The sequence below is a fragment of the Aulostomus chinensis genome, chromosome 24, assembly GCF_037954235.1.
Source record: "Aulostomus chinensis isolate RoL2024-O1b breed Wild chromosome 24, RoL_Achi_v1.0, whole genome shotgun sequence".
Taxonomy (NCBI): Eukaryota; Metazoa; Chordata; class Actinopteri; order Syngnathiformes; family Aulostomidae; genus Aulostomus; species Aulostomus chinensis.
The window spans coordinates 8734690-8757500 of NC_141343.1; the positions used below are offsets into that span (position 1 = coordinate 8734690).

A 22811-nucleotide genomic window follows, 5' to 3' on the forward strand; every position below is an offset into this window, starting at 1 on the left:
CTCTGGAGCACAAGTTAGGTGTCATCAGGACGCTGCAACACCGAGCGGAGACCATCCCCACCAGCGTCCAAGGCCGGAAAAAAGAACAGCAGCATCTGAAAAGAGCACTTAAAACTTGTGGCTTCCCAGACTGGACCTTTGTAAAATCCTCTTCCAGGTCCAGAAAGGAGGAGAGCTCCAGGAGGAGGGAAGATGAAGAAGGCAGGAGAAAAAACATAGTGATCCCCTATGTGGCAGGGGTTTCTGAGAAATTAAGGAGAATCTATAATAAGCACCGCATCCCTGTGTCTTTTAAACCAGACAACACTCTGAGACAAAGACTGGTTCACCCCAAAGATCCCACCCCTCACAGCCAGAAAAGCAATCTGGTATACGCTGTCAGATGCAGTGAGGCCTGCACGGATCTCTACATAGGGGAAACCAAACAGCCCCTCAACAAGCGCATGGCCCAACATAGAAGAGCCAACTCTGGAGGACAGGACTCAGCGGTTTTCCTCCACCTCAAGGAGGAAAGCCACTCCTTCCAGGACGACCATGTCCAAATTCTCGACAGAGAGGACAGATGGTTTGAAAGAGGAGTTAAAGAAGCCATCCACGTCAGGATAGAGAAACCATCTTTGAACAGAGGAGGTGGACTGCGACATTTCCTTTCACCTATTTACAACCAAGTCCTTTCAAAGCTTCCCCAAAGAGTTCAGCTGAAAGACCCATGTGGAACGGCTGATGCCAGCACAGCCCATTAGCATCTGAGTGGTCGGTGAAACCCCCCAACGACCACCTCTGAAACTCCCTGACACCGCACAACGACTGTCGTTTGGAGAGGCCAGGTGAGTCTCGGGAGGGTCGTTTCCACCACAATAGCACTGACCACTCCCACATAGGTTTATAAGCTGGAGTTTCCACACTCTTCACTAGAACTGAAGAAGCCTCTCGGATGAGAGGTGAAACGTCTTCAAGATAAACTTACGTCCAGTTGACCAGATTTTACTTCGCTTCGATCTACCTGATTAACACTTTCCAATGAAAACTAGGTTTTATGAATTTAACATTTTGCCGCCGATGGACTTCTTTGACTACCATCAGCTTTCGACTAATGAATCAATGAAAAGATGTTCTAATAGGTCAAGATGCACAGCCCGGTTCTTTTCACAAGCCTTGAACTGAGACCTCGTGTATGTCTACGTTCGATAGATTGAACCAAACAGATTTAAATCAACTGGGAAAATAACTCCGGGATTTTGGCATCCCTGAGGATTGAGTGAGAAGTGGCAGTGGAGGAAAGCTTCCATCGGCCTCGCCATCTCCCCACGTCTGAAGAGCTCCTAAATCGAGGAAAAACCGAGCAGCCCACATCCCTCCACAAGCCTTGACCTGAAGTAGGTCCATGTTCGCCCGTGTTCAACCCAAAAACAACAACATGGTTTTCATTGGAAAACAACGATACATGACAGGAGGACAAGCTTTTAGTTTTTAAACTCATAAAAAACAAAAAAACAAAACAGAAACTACTTTTTCAAGGTAGATGGTAGATGACTTATCAAAATGAACAACACTGGGCCTGAATTGACCAGTTGAAAGTGGGGCCAGGCAGAACTAACAATACTTGCACATGTCGTCATTTTAAGGCATTCCTGAAATACATTTGCAGCTGCAGCACCAGCTTATTTTTGTGTGTCAGAAAAACCTACCATCAGGAAACAAAAGAACATATGAGAAAGCAGTGGCTGCACGCAGCCGCTGTATGACTGATCCAAGTCGACAGCCTGTGGTGTGTCTCTATAAAAGCATTTACTGAGGCACAGCACCGTGGCCTGCCGAAAGCTCATCAAAGAGTGGCTTATTTTATCAGCCAAGTGGAAAATGTGCTGAGAAAGAAAGGGAGAGGCAATAGTGAGGAAGTCAGCGAGAGTAACTAAGCTATTGTGCCCATCGCTGACCCAAACACCCACGTTACAGTACTCACGGCTGCTCGCAACAAAAGCCCTAATCGGCAGAGCAGGGCTGTAAATTAAATGACCCTGTAGTTGTGACACTGCAACTGACATGCTGGCATGCTGCGGCTAAAGGCAACAAAGATACAGCTAATGAATCGAATATACATTGAAGTGGTATCTTGAACAAGTGGTGCCAACCTTGAGTGTTTGTTGGTCAAGTGTACAAATTCTCGAATGAGCTCCTTCTGGAGAGAGATTTCCGAGCTTCCACCGTCAGGTAAACAGCCCTTTGCATGTATACACACATATTATATACATACATATATATATATATACAGCAAACGAGAAAAAAACGTGTCCCTGCGTAGCTCAAGTTGTGCCACTGCTGCAGCGAGCAACTGTTGAAAATGAATCACTGCAAACCCTTCTATGTGATGTCATGGGGGGGGGGGGCATGCAGTTACTCATTCTGAATTATGTTGTTTCAATTGTGTACATTTTTTTTTTTAAAGCTCTGGTGATGATTCATTTCATTCCTCTGCTCCTTTTGGTAAATCAGTGATTTCACTGCGGCAGTATCCGACAGTTTGTCCGCTCAGACCTGCCACTGCAGCTCCCGTCCAGCAGGCACTACGGCCTCAAGGAAGCAAGTGGTAGTCTCCTGCCTCGCTGCAGCTTCTCCCTGTCTATCTGCAAGAGAAGTGATGTACAGTACAATGGAGATAGTTGCTGCAGAGGCGAAACTCTCCTCCTACGGTGAATAAACCGCAGGTCCAGGCAGCAGCGCCCTACTCCTCCAACTGCTCTGACTGCAGGTCGAGAGTAAAACAAGATCTGAGCGAATGTGATTGCTGTTTGCCAGCAACATGTGAATGTATTTCACAGCAGAGACAATGTAGCAAATTAAGGCAGATTCGTGTATCGTAGTTATGTGTCGTGCAGTGCGGATTCCAATGACAAATGACTGTATGCTTTAACAGCATATATTCCGGGGACCACGCCAGAAAATTGCTGATAAGCTTCTAATATCCAGGAATTCACATCCCCTGTGACAAAATGACCACCTTTTCCACCACCAACCAACAAAGCCCTGGCATATTCTTTGATGGAAAAATTCTAAACTTGTTTCATGTGTTTAAATCCACAATTTCCTTCTGACTCGCAAAACTAAGGTCATTCAGCACCCAATACGCTGCCTCACATGCGTAACACTGCTGAAACAATGCGCTGACTGACAGGATCCTGACTGTTGAAACCATCGGCTGTTGGGCCACCGGGACCACATTTTGCAGAAGTAGCATTGATGTTAGCGGTGCTAGCCTAGCTGCGAGGGGTGCGAGCCCCATCTGTAAGGCTCGAGGGGGAACATAGCAGGCAGTGGGATGTCTCAAGGGGGGAACACACGAACAAAAAAACAAAAAAAAGTTTGGGGAAACTACTCCCTTAAATCATCCTGACAGGCATATGAAGCGAGTAGATTAATGCGTCATGTGTTATGAAATGCAAACAAATACACCCCCCCAAAAATCCAACTGCACGACTATATTGAATTAAGTCATATAGGCAGTCAGGGACCGACTCATTCACAACGCAGGAAAAGCTCACCAGCTGAAATCAATGAGCAGCATTTATAATGCATGGGCAGCATCCCTAACCCCAAGGGTCGCATTAAATTCAGGCAAGTTGATAACAATTGACTGAAGTTGCTGGCAACTGCAGAAAGATTATGTGTCCTTATGTGTCTGCTTTCTCATTTCTTGGTCCCGCTCTAATTCTCAACTTCTTTACTTTCTCACTATCCCTTCGTTTTGCGTCTTATCTTCTTTTTCCTCATCCCTCTTTTCTCCGCATCACCTCTATCTTTCCCTCTCAGCTCCTGTTTCTCTCTCGTTCTCGCACACGCACGCACGCACGCACGCACGCACGCACGCACACACACACACACACACACACACACACACACACACACACACACACACACACACACACACACACACACACACACACACACTCAACATTGGCATACAAATGAAAAGAAGTGATGAGGGACACGGAGCACTACAGTCTATCCCCGGACGACTTTCTTTTACCTGAGGTCTAATTGGCTGTAATTGGAAAAGGGGGGAACCTTGGGATATGAGTCTGCAGATTATTATGGATGTATGTACAGTGTGTGTTCTTGTTTGTTTTGTTTGTGTGTGTGTGTGTGTGTGTGTGTGTGTGTGTGTACGTGCGCGCGTTACAAAGAAAAAGACAGAAGTGAATAACACACACAGCCTCCAGTATAATGCATTCAACTGAGGTGGATTCACCGTTTTAAATTTTCATACGTGGGTGTATGCAAGCTCATGTGTTTGAATATTTATGTAAATATCGCTTTTTTTTTTTTTTTTTGGCAACCTCAGGCCCGAGATTGCGTCTTAAAGCAGAACGAGATTTCTATTATCACATGATCTCGGAAATCCCGGCTCAGAGTTGATTCTCGCAAAGCTTTTATGTCTTTGGCACCCAAATGAACTGTCAAAAATAAGCTGTCAAAATGCCATCCGTTCACACCGTGATCTCTCCCGTGTGCCGGGGCCGGTGAGCTGTTTACCTTAGCAGGGGGATATCATTATGATAATCACGCTTGTCTTTATTTGCAATACATACATATTCCCACCACAATGACCAACCTTGCAGTAGAACATAAAAGTCAATAGAGGGGAAAATTGTATGGGTGACACTAGTGGGACTTGACACAATAGGTCCTTCAAGAGGGTGCACGTTGTGTGCATGTACAATAAGGCATTTAGCATTTTTTTTCTTTGACGATAAAACCACATGGGAAAGGTTTTTTTTGTTTTTTTTCCCCTACGGAGGGTGATTGGCCAAGGCCGTGGAGAAATGCAAGCAAGACGGACTCGAGATGTGAGCTGCAAGACGTCAGAGAAGAAAGATTATCTTCACTGGGTCATGTAATGCTCTCCAAATGGAGAATTACATGAAAAAAAACACACACACACACAAAAAAAACGTCTTTCACAAACTTATTGAGTGTCAATAAGGAGGCAGTGCCTTTAAAATCTGGGGAATGTCACATCATAAGAACATCTCAATGAGAGAGCCAAGCCCCCGAGAGCTGTCTCTTTTTGTTTTAAGATGAGAGGTCCTTCACTGAAACAAGACGAAAGCAGAACTGTTGTCTCTGATTGCATCGTCGCGTGAGAAACGCTCGAGAACGGTTTGGACTTTGGTTTCTCTGAGATTGAACGTCAAAAAGTTAAAAACAAAGCAGAAAAAAAGCACAAGTATTTCTTGTGTTTGCTCTGGATGATATAAGACTGAACCACGTCTATCTGTGTGGGTTCATGAGATTCTGTGGGATAAAAACATTTTCTGAAAGAATTTCGGTGTAATCGGATGCGATTTTTGGTCTGTGTAGTATTTACAATTTTTTTTTTTAAGTTTGCCCAAAGTTGAAAACTTTTAACTCTTGGCAATGCAAACTGCTCAGCGCTTGGCGTAGGAAAAGACACATGTTTTGCCACACAGTCCCGAGCCTCCGTCTCAACTAAAAATCTGTAACTGATTGAAGACGTGGATCAAGTTACAGCTAGTTTACTTCTGAATCCTGTTTCCATGTGCGAGCTCGCGCACCCCGACCCACCTCGTGTGCCCTTGCACTTCCCCACCCTGACAAATATGGAACTTGACCCTTGGTGAATTCTGAGGCCGACCTGCACACTGAATATAACCTTGGCATTGACAAGGAGGGGAGTGTTTCCAATAAACTCTACGAGTGTGCGCGCGCGAATGTATGCGTGCTCTGTGTTTGTGTAAAATTCAATTGTGTATGTCTCTTGCCTGAGCCGCATATGTTTGTTTCTATTGGACTGCTTTTAAATGCGTGTGTGTGTGTGTGTGTGTGTGTGTGTGTGTGTGTGTATGGGTTCAATCACCATGTGTGCAGCAGGGGGGCTCTGGAGTGTCTCAGCACCCAAGGCGCCAAGGACATGGCTTGACAGGTGTGTGTTGATGACCCAGTGGTCTGCAGAGAAGGAACGGGCAGTAGCACAATGTGCCCATTCAGCCCTGGAAGGAGACAACCGAGATATCGCAGGACCCCTGTGAGTTTTTTTTTTTTTTAGGGGGGGGGGGGGGGGGTCACGAGGGGGCACATCAACCTTACGAAGAAAGACGTTCCTGCAGTAATGGGCCGTGTGACCTCATGCTAAGTAGCTGCCTAGCTGGATGTGACGAATTAAGGTTTCTTACAGGTTAAAAATGCGGGGTTAATATGCAGCTATATGTGGAACCATTTATTCTACACTACTAAAGAGTCCAGTCTATTTGACTGTTTTTCTCTGTTATGTGCCAAAATCTGTCAAATGAAATCAAGGAGAAAAACTTCTTTAAAAATGAAATATTCAAATAAAAAAATACGACTGGTTTAACAAGTCTCCCATTTTATCCCACAGTTGCAAGCATGAGTGACCATTCAACATTTTTTTATTATGTCTAAAATTAATAGCTTGTGGGGTAAAAAGCATTTTGCTGGCACACTGAGACAAGCGCGTCTGAATTATAGCTTCAAACCCAGCCTAATGCATACCAATATCCAGATATACAAAGAACTCACATAGACCAGTGGAACTCACATGACAAATCACTGTGATACACAAGTTAATGGCAGGATGTGACAGAAATAGCCAGTGTTTGGAAGAATTACATGGCTGTGTGGTCCATACGTCCTCAACGCCAATCTGACAAGAGCTTTTAAAAACGCGCACAATGCCACCGGCTCTGCTATCCATGCAGAAAATTGGACAGCCATCCGTCAGCCTGGACATAAATCTGCAGGCGAGTGCATGCATCAGAGAGCAATATAGCATAGAACCAGCTGAACCCCCCCCCCCCCACACCCCCCAAAAAAAGTAATTGAATCGAGGGGGACTATAGGTAGATGAGGGTTGAGGGAAAACATGTTCTTAGGAATAGATCTAGCAGGGACAAATCCGCTCCCGCGCTCAAATATATAACCAAAAGTGGCTGCTTGGAATTGCAAAATGTTTTGTGTGATATTAATGATCCGCGAGACCTTGGTGGTCCAACGGTAAGAATTCTTCTGCTTCATACATTTCTAGAACACAGAAGGTTATCAGCCAGATAACCTTAACCTGTACGTTTGCTGCTGAACACTACAAACCAGAGGTCTCTGCTGAGTCCCAAGGCTATCTGTCCACTAAATCACATTTGTAGATTCATATTAAACACATAGCCCTGAGGAGAGGAAAAGCTCAGCCAAGAATGATAGGCATCTTTCTATCCCAGAGAGCCTGCGCTGCATTATTCCTCGCTCGTGGCTGCTGTGATGTATGTGGCAATCGACTGCTTTAAAGTTCAAATATGAGCTTCCCGGGTGAAGGGGGGTGGGCTTGTTGACAATTTTGGGGGTTTATAATTAAAATACAAGCGTGTGGAATACGAGGATAACGCAAGAGGGCAATGGATGGTTAACCTTTGCTTGAAATGCTTTCGAAATCAAACCTCCAACATCGGACCGTCACCAAAAATGTCAATTTTAGTCGTTCCACCGGGAAACGCCAGTGCAGCGCGGGGAAAACCAGAGTCATAATAGGCAGCGGCGGCGGCTCAACTGAAAAGAGAGCTGCATAGTAATAATGGAGGGGAAGGTCTTTGAAGGTAGCATATTCATGATACTCTACCTTTTTCCCCAGTTATGTTTGTGTTTGTTTGTTGTTTTTCTTGAGGAGGGTAATCTAGGCTTGTTGTTCAGTCAGTTCAGACTAAAACTTCTTGAATAGTGTCAATATTGTTGTGCTTCAGCAGAAAATATGAATGCTTTTCACTTGGGGCTGAGCGATGCAAGGATTAAATTTATATAACAAAATAACAAAGCCATTTGTTCACATCAGGATATATCATGTCTACTTGTGTTCGTCTTCTTGGAACTCATGACAAACACCATCCAATCAACTGAAACTAAATTTTTTTGAGCTGATCTTTCAACCGTTTAAGGAATCACACTGAGAGAGTTCTGATTCACTACTCGCGTTTTCATTATGTAACACAAACCTCAATATTTTCAATAACAATATACTATTAAAGCTCAAAAATATTTGATATATTGCCCGGTCACAGTTTTACTCCACCTATGAAGTATATTTTCATCCTTATCGATTGGAGAAATTATTCTAAAAAGGGTTCAAATTCCAGTTGGTTCTCTCGCGACTGTGTGCAAACTTTTGGCATTCCTTACAAATTCCGAAGCGCTTTTTTTTTTTTTTTTTTTTTTTTTAATATTTGTCTCATCCGTTAGTTTTTGTCCCAGTTACCGGTAATCTAAAAAAAAGAAGGCGAACATGAATACATAGATTACACGCGTTCGCATACTGACCTCACATGACGGCACCAATCGGACTGCGACTGCATGACGTCCCTCCCAAAACAGGTAATTGTACACAGTGGGTCAACTTTGATTCCACAATGTCCCGCTGAAATCTTCATATAACTGCAAACCTGAGCTCAGATCAAGAACTTGTTGTCTTCCAAGTTTCACTCTGGTTGTCATTTGACCTTAGAATCAAGTTTCATTTGAAGTGGCCACGGTGACTCCTGCCAGCTTAGACAGAGGAGTACAGCAGGACACCGCTCGATATTAATAGTCTGTTCTGTTACTCCGATCATGTAGCTACAGGTCGGAAATGAGATTTTCGAATGAGGTACAGGGGGTCATGTAATTGGTTCCGAATATTTTGCATTCCATTAAATTTGTATATGGCTATACCAAAACAAACCGCGAGCAGACACAGGGAGACAGATGGCTGCCAGAGTGGGGTTTCTTATGCATGACGAGTTGTCGCATCTGCTGGTGTGACTGCGCAAAGCTCGCGGTCAGGGGAAACTTCTCAAGAAAGCGGGGAGGGAGTGTCATGTGAAAACAAACAAACAAACAAACACCATGCTGTCGTCTGTTTCCAAAGTAACTGATCTTTTTTTAGTGCAGCGTCATCTGCGATAAGCCTGGCTCGGCCAGGAATCCTGCAGGCACCTAAGGGCAATCAAGGTGGCATCACTCTGCCGGTACCCTGGTGAGGTGACATTCTGCCAAAATAACAGATTAAGACCACAGGACATGACACCCTGAAATGGGTATAAATCCATAGAGGAAACCTGTAGGAAGAACCATCATGCAAGTCACACAAAAAATTCCACACCAAACTGGTCGGTGGGAGTACGTCAGATGTCAAAACAGATCTCAGACGCCATCAATATTCTATCAAGGTAAAGTGCTTACGTGGCCTCTGTCCAGGCCTGCCCGGTTTCCTATTCAAGTCAATAGCATTTCCTAATTGAATGTGAGGGATGCTGTGACACACATGCTGTCATGGTATTAAAAAGAAAGCAGAAAAAAGGCCATACACGGAGCCCCACCCCACCACTACCACCACCACCTCGTTTGCCTGCAGCACAGCGATAAAGAAGGTTACAATTGTCTCTCCCTCCAGTGCATCCACAGATGTAGAGAGGGGAAGGGGGGAAAAAAAAAATCGATGCACAAAAAGCACTTCATTCCTGCTCAATTTCATCCTTTGCTGCCAGTATAATTAAAAGTGGCTACCACTGACTTTCCAATCCGAATTTGCCCGTGAGTCGGAGGTAGCCCGCTCAAAGTCATCAGCGCCGTTCAAGGAAAAAGGTTCTCTCTCGGGACTGTTGTGACATCATGTATGCAGATGTTAGAGCATTGAAAGGCAGGTTATTGACAAGTCCGCTGTTGCAATTTACTGGATGGACATATGCAATTTGTTTGCTGTGGTAGATACTGTACAGCAGGGAAGAGGTGCTGCAACAAAGGGACAAGCCTTGGGGGGACGATGGGTACGGGCGAGAACTCGCGATCTGTCTCACAATACGATTTCATCATGTCGTGATAGAAAGTGATACCATCCGTATTGCAGTATTCTTCGAAATTCTCGTTGCGATATGAGGCAGCTAACTCTTCAGCAACATCTACAGATCTACGATATTTTGGGCTTTGATCAAGGGATGGGTATGGTGGCCGATCCCGAGTTAAGAGCTCCAATTCAACTCGACATGAATTCGTTTCGAGGTATTTCGGTTTCATTCACAATGTTGCTGGGCTATGAAGGAGATTTTACACTTGTGCTGCAAACTGTACAGCGATGGAACTTTCTAATCGGGTGCACAATAAAAAATATTCATGTTTACATTAAAATTTGACGTGACGGTGAACACAGGAAAAGGCCTTTGTTAAAAGATCGATCTAAAGATTTAACAAATCTGTACCGGCTCTTTCAAATTACGATTGATATTACTCGGATGTTTTGTTTTTTGGGTTTTTTTTTTTAAACCCAGTTCTGTTGGAGTATCGGTGAAGTATTGCTAAAAAAATATATATATATATATATACCATGATTTTATTTATTTTAGCGCAGTAATGGAGACAATTATCGAAAAATGACAGGAAAAACCCTTAGAAAATGTGCTGCAGCAATTGGAACAAATATTTATCAGTACCACAGAGAACCTCTCCTGCCATTTCTATGAAAGCACTATAGAGAGCATAAATCATTTTTAGACACTCTTTCTGAAAACCACAGCATCCCGCTCTGATAAAACCAGCCGGGAGATGAGAAATTAGCAAATTACCTGTGTGTCGTTCCTGCATCCAAGCCGCTGAACCAATTATTTCTGCTATGCTGCAATTGCAAAGGGCTCCTCCAGCTGTGTTTGACACAAAGCTGGCTTAGGGTGGGCTTACTACTGACCAAAAACATAAACAAGATTACAGGAGCGTAACCTTTCAAAGCATCCATGAGTGGCAACAGAACCTCTGCTAAAAGGACCTTTGGTGTTAGAGCTGACAAAACACACACACACAAAAAAAACTGGTGTTATCCAACTACACTTTTGAGCCAGAGGAGATTACATATTATGGAACAAAACAATCTTTGTTGTCGATGCTGATCAATAATTGGTTCGTTAGTCGAAGCGTTACAGCGTAGGGAAATAAAAGGCAACTGGAGACAATGTGTTAAGAAAGAGAAACAGGCCGAGGTGTAATGAAACTGGATTACAGATAACTCCACTGATGACTTCCAAAGCAATAACTACACCTACCTTATTAATCATTATGGGCAGAAATCCCATAAAGGGTTGACCTACATTGACCCGAGTGAGCTCATTGTCTAGTGGCATGCTGCAGTTACATACTGTTCGTATGGAGCTGGAATGTGTTCAGCTATTTGCTCCGACTGACTTTAAACAACATTTATTATGTATGGGAGCGTAAAAGGGGTCCATGAGAAGATTATAAAAGCTTAACATTTTGATGAGATTAATCTAGCTATCAATCTTTGCATGCAGTGAGCTAATTATAACGAACAAATAACATGTATATCACTGCGAACGCGTCTTCTGAGCTGCTTAATTCGAGGCAAAAGCTGTTCCGTCTGCAATAAGAGAATTTATATCGTGGAGCTTGACTGGCGAGGAAGAGCGAGAGGGGCCTGAGAGTATCAATGCAGCCTCTGTCGGAAGATAGAGTAGCACTGTGGCGAGCAGGAAGGGAGTGGATGTCAGTTGCCTGGAGAGGACGATCTGACAACTCAACTCCCACTGTCTGTCACTCCGTCTCCGCAATGATGTATGGATGTTATATGGCACAGCTCAGCCAACCGAACCGGTCAATACGGCCATGCAGAGGAATGCTACAGCGAGACAACGGCACACTGTGACCCTTGTTATGGAATGACAAAACTCTATGAGGGTGGAGGGCAAGAGGAATGGAGCTTAAGAGGGGAAGGGTGTGGCTTTATTTTATTCAATACGACACAGTCAGTGGCTCTGCTGTGCTATGTGGGTGATTTAATGCAGGGAGAAGTTTCCAACTGCTGGAATAAAAAGAGAGATAACAATCTTGTGAATTTATAAAATGCAACAGGATATATGGCTAAAGTCCTGGAAGACTACCGTGTTCATGCGTCTGGAAAGTGGTTAAGTCCCCTCACGGGGGGAAAAAAAACAAAAGGTTTTCATATCGTAAAAATAGAAAATAAAAACAGGCCACCTGATCAAAAATAGAAAATCAGAATAAAGACAAGCAGCAAACCGCCCATTTGCCATTTAAATTAGATGACGTTTGATGCTGGAACTGATTTCTGTCCGTCAAAGGAAGCTAGCAGGAGATTATTTAAACAGCAACACATCAGACTTCCAGTTTTCCAAATCAGTTCAACAGATTTAACATACTTAAATATATAAAAGGTGATTATCATAAACAAATTCAGAAATATACGTCTTCTGTATGGGAACGGGAAAATTTTTTTTTTTTTTAATTTAAAAATCACAGCCGAAGGTCCTGGGTAAAATAGACAAACAAAAAAATAATTTTAATACTTGTGTACTAGGAGCTGCTTTTGTTTAGCCCCTGCACTATCTAACGTGCAATGCGCTTCATCAGTAAAGCTGTGCAATATGTCATTCGTGATCATAAATTATCCTCCTGCCAACATTAGGCACTTCTGCACTTTCCAAACGTTTGCATTTCGACAGAATAAAAATAATTTTATAAGGTTTACATTTGTATTTTTAAAGATTATCAATGTGAATGAAAGCGTTGATGTAGAAGTCAGAACCTGCACCCACTCACATTTTCACTGCTGCCTTTATTTGTGGAGAAAAATTATAATATAGTTTTCTATCCAACTTAAATATCACTGTTTATGATAGACAGGAAGTGTGTCTTTTTGGATCCATGTTAAATGAACACGTCAACGCCCGGCCTCGGTTTTATTCATGCGGGTCGTTTTGGAAAAAGGTATTTTCAGAGATTTCTGATGATGCTATGCTAACACTTACCATCCATTACCATTCATTGTGCTAGGCTAACTAGCGGTCAACCAGGATCTGAGGCTCACAGCTCTGTGCACAAAGAAACGTAGGGGCTCCGTGTTCTTGTTTGTGTGGCTCTTTTTGTTTTTGATTTATGTCATCCACCTCTGATCCTAAACACCAGAGAGAGATCTTTTAACCGATCTAATACACTCCCTGTGAGAACCTCCAAGATGTATTTCCCGCTAACAGAGACAGGACATCCAAAATTTTCCATCGGCTGTCTGAAAAGCTCGATCCAGCCCTTGAACCAAGGTGGCGTCCCTGCGTAGGAAGACGAGAGGAAAGGCCCCCCCCTGTTTTCGAGCTCCTTGCCTGCGGGGGCCCTGCTCCTGCCTGCACGCCAGCGCCGTTGTCTGCTGCTTATTATTTGGCTGAATGAGCTGGAGCGAGACTCGCGGGGCTCGCTTCTGACATAATGACTGATTACAGTCTTATGGCTCTCATCTAAGAAATCCCACAGTTGCCGTTGTTGTGCCGGGGCGGTTCACCATCACAGGCGAGACCAATGTGCAAGTGGAGCTGGTCTCCAACAGTAACGGCGTTACCCAATCCTGGAGCTGTCAGGACTGATAGAGACACCGTTGGACACCTGGGTCATCAGGTGCCTTGTTAACAACTGCTTTTTTCCACTAAAGGGCTGAAACGGGAGAAATATTTCCATTTCCAGTGCTCCTCTCTGAGATATGCGACTAGTTGAATATTAAGAAGCACATTTTCTATTTCGCCTCCCTGCAGAAATGTGATACATACTAATGCACACAGACATTAAGCCCATTAGGAGTAATGCGTGTAACATGAACTGTTCATACTGCACAGCCTCATACCAAGCGCTCTTGTGATTGCCAGTGTGACAAACAACGCCGAGCCGGCACTGTCAACGGGCACCAAACAACAAGAGAAGTCATCCTGTCAGCGCTTTTCAAACGCCAGCTTCCCCGGCAGTCAATTAAGTTCAAGGTGAGACAAAAATGTGTTGTCATTTAAACGGTTTTGCTCCACTGGGGCGGTGCATCAATTCTGTCATCTCCATTTCTGGAGGTGACAAAAGGGCTGGCAAGGAAGTTTATATTTGCCTGATACACACTTCCTACATGTCACTGTACAAACCAAAGCGAGCTAGCGACTCAGCACACCCTGATTTAAAACTCAGTCTTCCACGAGGCTTCTTGTAGAAACGGGAACGAACAAGGGGCTGCTCTTGAGGAGCCTTCTGGCTGAGGCAGTCAGGCCTGCCATATCCCGACCCCCTCCCCTCCTCCCACACTCCTAAATCCAATCCTGGCCCATCGATTAGGAAAATCAATTTGGTCTGGAGCGTAGGGGGAGATGCTGAAACGCTGCAATACATTCCGAAGTCACAAGTGGAATCAGATTCCGATCATCTCAATTAATACACCGTCTTTTAATGCATGACAAATAGGGCAGCTCTTAATTAAGAGGAGAGGAAACAACTTCACATAATAGCATAAATCCTCCATTGTGGAGCCATTCACCTGTATGAAAACGCTTTAATTACCCACCGCCTGCAAAAACACTTCTAGCCTCTGTAAATCTTATCAAGTGTGAATGGAGAAATGGTATTTTAATTTTAAAAACATTCAGCTGGATATTGTTATCAAGCTCTTTTGAACCGGAAAGCTGAAAGTATGAAAGAATATCATCATCTCACAACAAACTGGGATGGATTTGAATTTATTTTACGCTGAAAAATGAACGTCTTTCTGTGAGTGGAGCGCTTTCCTGTCGAAACACAGCGGAATGGCAATAACCGTCTGTTCTTTATCAGTCACTAATGAACGTAACTTGAAAAAGAGAGAATGCAAGTCATTGTTTTTTGTTTTGTTTTGTTTTTTTAAATGAAAATGTCCCAATTACAAATCTGCATCTGATATTTGCAGATGCGGCAACCGGCGAGCAACGATCTTCATCTCTCTCTGCCGGCCAATTAGTGGTCAGATCAGGAGGTCCCAGTGGTTTAGGGGAGGCGTAAATACTAACCGTCATTTCCATTCATTTGTATGCGGCTGCAGGTGCACTACCTTATTATGCATTCAAGCCCGAACCTGCCTCCCAAACAGGCCATAAATTAACTTCTTTTAGAGCTTCGGTCCCAGAGAAGCATTGCATCTTTGTTTGAATTCTCCTCACTGGCCTAAAAGTTCGGGACACACACACACACACATACACACACACATACACACACACACACACCTCAGAACAAAAGAAAGGTCATCAATATTGTTGCAAAAAAAAAAAAATTGTACAGATTTTTGCAGAGTAGTAAAGAGGTTGATGTACTGTGGCTCCGTCAGGCTTTGTCAGTTTGATAGCTTTTGGATACCTTTTAATACCACCAATAGCAGCTTTGATTACTTTAAAGGTGACATCGTTGGGGTCCACAGCTGAACTCTGGCAGTGAATATTTCCTTCATTTTGCTTCAGGCTACTTCTTCCTCGGAGGCTAAACAATAAACAACGAAACAGCTTTTGTTGGAATTAAGATACCGTCGCTACAAACATCAGTTTAATGGAAAAAAAAAAAAAGAAAAAAAAAAGACAGTGATTGATTTGATCGCTGTATTTGCGAGAACTCCTGCGGAGGGCCTTCAAGTCACGTGCCTTACGACAATCTGCGAGGAATACAGCCGCCATGGAAAGATCCCTCCTCAACGCATGAATGCATTTATAGAAGCTGGTTAATGCTGTGCGCTCACGTCCCCTTCAGCATGCAGCTTTTTCTATCTCCGCCGGGCAGAAGATGTTGAGTGTTAAAAGGTTCCTGTTAAGTGTTTTGACCCCCCTAGGGACAACTTAACTAAGTGTCAAATTAAGGTGGGAGGGGTTGGCTTGCACATAATTGAAACTGCAGTCTGTGACATAAAAAAGTACACTGTCAGCAATGACGGTAACATGTAGACTTGAGCTTGACGCGGGAGCCTTCAAGGTCTTCGTTCAAGTCGAATGAATGAACTGGAACAGTAGAATTCAAAACAGTGAAAAGCTTATTGTGCTGCTTTCACTTTCCCCGTCGTCATGATGGGAAATATTCCGGCTTGTAAAACGGATATAATGAGTTAGATGAACGCCCCCTGACAACAATATTATTCAACAGAGCTTTATTTTCGTCTTACATGTAGTGCTCTGCTTTTTTGCACACGACTGAACGTGCAACTTCAAATACTTTAAAACACATTTTTGCCAAAATTTTAACGGATGGTGCCGAGGTCGGTGTTTCGCGGTGCCGAATCGACAACGTTTGGTAGGATTTCTATATGTGTGAAAACGGAGGGATAGCAAAGAAGGTGTATTTTTTACTGTGCTAATCAAACATCAAAACTTTGAACCGCTTCTCTGACTTTCTCTTTCTTTTTCTGAGGCCATGAGATACAACTTGTGGCTGCCTTTCGATTTATTTTGAGGTAACCAGGTGTAACTTGTTTCTTCACTTTCTGTGCAGTTTTCTCTCCATTCTCACTCCAGGAATCTGTACTTGCACGCCGTCATTGTTGACACTCTCCTCTAAGAATGCACCTAAATACTCTGCTCGCTCTCCAGAGAGACACAGAGAATGGAGAAACTAATTCTTTCCATCAAGCACCAGCTGAAGTCTCCACAACGGTGACCTCTTTTCCTGCAATTTGGTGCTCGTGGGGTTGTGAACGCTCGTGTCAAAACCAGAACCTTTGGATCCGAGCTCTTTATGAGAAAGGACAGCTAAAGTGTTGAAAAGCCCCCAGGACCTTTCCTCTGCCAGTTGTTTTTTTTTCTTATTTTAGCTTTTGCTTTTCTTCTTTTGTGACATTTTGCCCGTGAAAGGGCCCGGCAGACCAACATGTCTCGCTCCAAACAGCATGATACCGTCTGTCTTTGGGACCTTCGAAAAGCGAGGGGTGCACAGCCAAGTGAATGGCTTTACCTTATCTTTTCTTTGTTTTTGCAACAGGTTTTATGAAAAAACATATATATATATATATATATATATATATATATATATATATATATATATATGTTTTAAATTTTGAATAGTAACCCAGTATTAATTAATCCCTGAAAGCAAAAACGCTTCCAGGAAATAGAAAAGCGACATATCCCATGTCAGCATGCAGTGACGGCTTCTTCTGTGGTGCGTTCTGATCATCAGAGATCTCATTCCGAGCTGCCAATGACGAGTTCAAAACAAGTCTGATCTATCAAGTAAAGTTCTGCCAGATTTAACTGAAAGGTTTCAACTCAAAGCCAGGGTTGTATGGTCACATGCTACCTGTCTTCCACTGCGTATAAAAACATCAAGGTTCTGATGGGGGGGGCAGGAACATTCCTACATTTTGCTGTGTTAGAAAACCTGCTGTCAAAAAAACATTTTCTCACCGCACGAGGATGTTTGTTTCGAAAACATCCAAACAAGGATGAAAAAGTCTTAAACTATTCTAAAAACCAACAATTAAAGATCATTAATATTCAGTTGACTGACAACAAAAAGAGCGAATATCCAGATTTTAGGACTGAGTCGACTGCTTTACTAAAGTTATTTCTCTGCTGACTCCATTACTCAAGTAATCCTTTCAGCTTGATGGGAAACACACTTGAAATGGTCTGTGTGTGTGTGTGCGTGCGTTTCAACTGAGCTGTGGTAGAAGGCGTGAGATGTGGCCGCTGCACCTTTACCCTGCAAATTAAAGCTCACAACACTGCAGCCTCCCTGTGTGTGTGTGTGTGTGTGTGTGTGCGCACGCACGCATGCATGAGAGAGACGAGAGAGAGAGAGAAGCTACTGAGAGGTTGTCATGGCGACCGTGGAGTTTGCTGAAACTGCAATCTGCTCATTACAATCTCACGAATTTAGAAGAGGTCCTAATGGCAGGTTTGGTTAATGCTCCTAACTTCCATTATTATTACAAATTGCTGATTTGCTGAGTGTAAGAGTCATAAATCAAAATGATTCTCCAGCTTTGGCCCGGCACAGAGAGTTTCTAAATACATTTGATGCACCAATTAACAAAAAAGTGGCCTGGAGCGATACATTTACTCGGTTTATGATCAGCTGTGCAATAAAGCTCCAAATTCCAACAGGCAAAGATCTGTTTTTCTGATTTAAGTGGTTTGTTTTAGTTGATTTTAACATGACTTTAGGGAAGCAAGTGGGTCTGGCGTTGAGATAGTTCTGATATTGTGAATAAGTGTCAGGCTTGCCATAAGGATGAGCGCAGATCACATGAAAATCCAATGTCTTCACTTCAGGTTTAAACCTGCGATGACATCAGAGAGTTAAAAACTCAAATTCATCCACGGGCCTTAACTCATGATCGGTGTCATGATTGCTTCATCTCTCGGTTTTTGTGATTAAATGAATAAAATGTCGAGGAAGACAGCCAATTTACAAGCAACAGCCAATGACAAGCCACAAAATGTCCTCACGCAGCTTTTCCCATCCCAGACACCAACCTATTTAGCTTGTAGAACAACGTAAACAGAGAGCAGCGAGCCGTTCAGCTCCAACTGACATACGCTAAGGCTGAAGTGTTCCAAAATTCATGTCCTTTTTTGGACATGTTTTACCCCTGAATTCTGCGTAACCGCCTGAAATATGAGCTACATGGCACCAAATACACCTGCAAAAAAAGGCAAGAAGCACGTATGCGGCGTGCGGTTGTGTGCGTTTCAAAAGCTCCCCCAGTAAAAGCACTCCTTGTACATAATGAGCCATGACGCTACATAAGCTAACCCGATGAAGAAAATTGGACGGTCCATGTCTCTATTCATGATAAATTGGATTCCCCCTGGTTTGCCATTGTGTCCTAAAAGTCAAAAATTGAATCAAGTAAATGGAACTGGAAATGGAGGGAGGGGGGGAAAAAAAAAAAGGGGGGGTGGGGGGGGGGATAAAAAGTCACTTGCTGAAAAACTACATGACATCATGTGGGTGAAAGGGGACGATCAGAGAGGGTGGGATTACTTCTGCGGAATAATATAAATGAGCCGGAGACGGGGTGGGGTGGGGGTGAGGGGGTTGATGTTTCTCAATGAGGTTGAGAAATTAACCCGTACTACAGCGAAAGTGCACAGAATAAGGAAAAAAAAATGGCGCACGCACGCACGCACGCACGCACGCGCACACACACACACACACACACACAGCTCAACACAACTTAATGTCCATTTTCAGAAACATTTCACAGCACGACATGCTAGCCAATGGCATCGTGAAACATCTTGCATTTTCAATTCAACTTGTAATTTGAAAAAGGTTGACACAACAGCTTCTGGAGCCTCAGTTCCCTTTCCTATTGAATTGTCCCGTCCCCCCCACCCCCCACTTGAGGAAAAATAAAAGCGACAGTGAGAGATTTATATCAGCTAAACCCATCTGAATCAGATGGCAAAACTAGAAAGGGCGAGTATAGCCTCCCACATTCCACCGACCACTTTCATCGTTGTGCAGTACAATCGACTGAAACAATTATTTCATCTTCTGCCGCCTCGTATCAACACCAGATAGTCAACTGCAGCCGTGAAGAGCAGAATCAAGAGAGCCAAAAATCAAATGTCCCTTATGAGTTTCCCTGAAGGAGGATGACAAGGTTTGGTGGGAGGGTGTGTGTGTGTGTGTGTGTGTGTACATGTGTGTGTGTGTGTGTGTGTGTGTGTGTCATCTGCTTGAAGGCACTTCCATTAATGTAGATTATCAGACAGATGGTCCTGCAGCTTTTATAATTGTTAAATATGACACAGAGGCGTTAATGACACATTGGAATCAAGAGTGGATGCTTGCCCTGCCTCTAAATAACCCCCCCCCCCCCAAAAAAAAAACTACAGATCCCAATGTGGACATCCACAAATGACATCAAGAGAATTCAAGAGTCTCTGGGGAGAATTAAACATGAATGCAACAAAAGGTGGTAGAAAAAAGATGAATTTGATGACTTTCTAAACTAACCACCCCCCCCCCCTCACACACACACTTATATATAAAACCAACGCGAATGACTCCAGCAGGAAATTTTCATATTGGTTATCAGGAGCCTGATTGCACCTGAACGCCTCAATAGCCCAGTTCAAGTCGTTAGTGGGGTGCATACCGGGACTGACGTTACCGAGCACCTCCACGCTGCTGCTGTGAGGGTTCATTCACGGACATGACCGTCGCCAGCAGCTGAAGCAGATTATTAACACATTGAGACTTACCGCGGTTTGTTTGGGGTTTTTTTTTTTTTCCTTCTTCTTCTTTACATATATCTGCTGAAAATGAGGTCGCGTCCTTCCATTCAAAATCTCTCTCAAGCGTCTTTGGGCAGCGTCTCTTTACGCACCGGCAGCGAATCCAAACAGTTGTTCAATATCCTCGTTAAAATCGCTTCGATCTGATCGGTCCCGGTGATGTTGCGGGAGAAACGGCAGCTTTTTCTCTCTTTTTTTTTTTTTTTTTACCCCCCCAAGCGGTGTATCCACGGTTCCTTACATCCCTTTATGGTACACAAGGCGTCCTTCTGTGCGGGGGCTACATCACGTCCCCCTGAAAACTGTGCGGTGAAACGCCAGCAGCCCTCGCCACTCATACGAAGAAAAAAAAAATAGAAGAAGAAGAAGAAAAAAAAAAAGAGTATCCAGAAGATTTTGGGGGAGAAGAGGAGAGAAGAAGATGGAGGAGGAGGGGGAGAGGTCTTAGAGGGGGAACGCTCCGCAGGAGGAGAGAAAGAAGTTGTTTGGGTCCAGAAACTGAGCTCTCTGCGACTATGACAAACCAATTGTGCGCACTGACTGAGAGTGATTCCGAGGGCTTTGGAGAGCCTGTGGAAGGTGAGAGGCAAAACTCGGATGTGGATTGCCGCTCTCGCCGTATACTCGGGCTCCACCTAGCAGCAAACCCTAGATAACATGCTCCACCACGCCAGAGTCTCTCCACCTACAGTGTTTTGCCCGAGGCTGGCAAGGGGACCTATGTTATATTACATTCCGTCTGGGCGCATGTGACTGCAATATTTATGAAAGCCACAGCCTCGCCTTTTCCAAAGATTCTTGAAGATGCAGCTTATGAAAAAATAAATAAATAACTAAACAACTGGCCAGTCCTCGCTTTGTTCAAGGAAATATAGGTGGAAATTTTATGCCTTTGCAAAAAGCACTTTTGGAGGCAGCGGATAAAATGTCGTGAACGTTTCATGAGAAATGTTTGCAGACGTAAAAAGGCAATGATTGACTAAATACTGAGGAGGAAGACTTCGTCGAGCATCCCGAATGCTGGTTTTTAGAATAGGATCTGTGCTCAAACATGTATGGTGGCCAGGAAGTGGAAATCAGAAGGCAAGGAATAATAACAACAACACAACACAGCAGAAGACAGGCTCACACGAAGGACTCAGGCAACAATCTGTTTTCATCATCTGATTTGCTCATTTGTTTTAATTTTTGTGTTTCATTGAGCAGTTGCGATTCACTTTCTGTTGTCGTGTTTTTTCTGTTTGCCATTCTTTTTTCCTATTTGATGTTGTTTTTTGATGCTCTGCTGTGTCCTGCTTTGGTTACCACCCCCCCCCCCCTTTTTTTTAAATTGTGTTTTGTTATGATCCGTTGTGGTTTTTTGTTTCTATTCGGTGTCGTATGTGTTTTTTTGTTTTTGTTGTTTTACAAAGTCGTTTTACATTTACAAGTCGGTTTTATTATTTTTAGCTGTGCTTTGTTTTTTGATCTTGTGTTTTTTTTATCGTCTGTTGTTTTACAGTTTGTCGTGTTTGTCGTTTATCGTTCTGTGTACAAATTTGCAGTTGTATTTTATTTGTCATCGTGTTTTGCCATTTCACTGTTTCTTTTTGCTAGTTTGTTTTACTTGCCAGTTGTGTCTAGTTGCCATTCGTTGCTGTGTTACTTGCCGCCGTATTTTCCTACGTAAGGTAGAACTTTCTTGTACTTTTGCACTAAAAATTGGTTGCATCACATGTTCCACCAATCATGAAGAGACAATGAAAGAACATCAGATCCTGAAAACCATGAATACACAAAATATAACCCTTCACATCAGCCATTTTCAGACTCAAAGACCTACGAATTGCCGTAGCGGGGAATCCGGCTTTTTGGCCGTATAGATAATGTGAAAGCGAGCCGTAGTTTCTCCCCGGGGGGTCGTAGCCGGCAACAGGAGGCGTAGTCTAGTGGCACATCCTGACAACACCTCACACGTTATGCTAGGCGTGTCCAAAGTCTTCAGTTTATAAATAACCTGCGCCTTGTTTCGAGGGAAGCCACGTTCCGTCATCCTCCTGGCCAGAACTTCCCCTTCCCCTGAAATGTTCTGGAGAATGACCTCCCCTACACGGAGGCTGAGGAGTTCGCAGATCTCAGTATCTCCCCAGTTGGCCATCTTCCTCAATGTTCAATGTATCTTGAACTTGGAACTCGCAGGTTAAGTTTTGCTCGTCTCTCCCTTGTGCGCTCGTGTTGTCAGTATGCTGTCCTGTCCCGCTGGACAGGGTACGTCATCACCACGCCGCGAAACTCCGTGTCGGAGTTGGCAGCCTGTTCAGATCAAACTCGCTGTGGCAAAAAAAGGACGAGGGATGGAGGAGGGTAAATTGGCATGGCAATTTCCCACCCCAGCCTGTGTCGCTTGGTGTGAACCCCGGCATTTTGAGGGGCAAAAACATGGCTTTTGTGGCAGTGTGAAAAGAGCTACACACACACACACACACACACACGTCCTACATCCCCAAATTCCCATTTCGCCATTGGGTTTTATCCGACTTGTTTGCATGGAGTTTGACCACTGCAGCTAATGCTAACCCTCTCGTGCTAACAGCATCAATTTTAATAATCCTAATAGTCACAAAACAATTATCCCATCAACCACCACCTGCTTTACTAACAAGTACATTCGAACAACCACGCAGAGCAAGTTTGTTTTTGTTTTTTTTTTGCATTTATCGCTATCTTTGACCTCCCTGTGAAAAAAATAGCTCATCGCCA

The 22811-nt window shown here is 43.7% G+C and overlaps 1 protein-coding gene across 4 annotated transcripts in view; it reads right to left on the reverse strand.

The window, feature by feature from the left end:
• The window catches only part of LOC147238631 (adhesion G protein-coupled receptor L3), a 332737-nt gene that overhangs the window by 241271 nt on the left and 68655 nt on the right, over positions 1 to 22811 (reverse strand). Inside the window, exon 1 of one of the 4 annotated variants that reach the window (XM_086197910.1) lies at positions 20040 to 20621. The exons of the other annotated variants lie outside the window; for them this stretch is intronic. The gene's annotated coding sequence lies outside the window, so the exon portion shown is untranslated. Of the gene's footprint in view, positions 1 to 20039; positions 20622 to 22811 lie in introns of those variants that run through there. 4 annotated transcript variants of the gene reach the window in all.